Raw genomic sequence first — 393 nt, 5'->3', positions numbered from 1 at the left:
CTATGTTATGGACCATAAGCATTTGAAGTTCTCCATTTTGGAAAAGCACCCCTCCAGACCTCACTACTGTACATCACATATGTGATAATGGCATCTATCCCATATTAAAGACTCATTCATTTATTTTTTCACCTTTATTTAACCAGGTAGGCTAGTTGAGAACAAGTTCTCATTTGCAAATAAAGGACCGTTTCAAATATGTAGTCAGCAAACTCAATTGGTTAATGCCCCACAACTACTCCACTATCGATGTTATGTAATAAAACGCACCGCCGCAAACCTACTTACATAACATTGAGTCGCAAACATGGGATAAATGTGGGGGAAATCACAGGATAGTTTCAAATAGGTAGTCAGCAAACTCTATGATTTAATAAAGTACAACTACACCAC

The sequence above is a fragment of the Oncorhynchus clarkii genome, chromosome 25 (genome assembly GCF_045791955.1).
Source record: "Oncorhynchus clarkii lewisi isolate Uvic-CL-2024 chromosome 25, UVic_Ocla_1.0, whole genome shotgun sequence".
In the NCBI taxonomy this organism is placed as follows: Eukaryota; Metazoa; Chordata; class Actinopteri; order Salmoniformes; family Salmonidae; genus Oncorhynchus; species Oncorhynchus clarkii.
The sequence above is the reverse complement of the archived record's forward strand: the minus strand, read 5'-3'. Positions refer to the sequence as shown.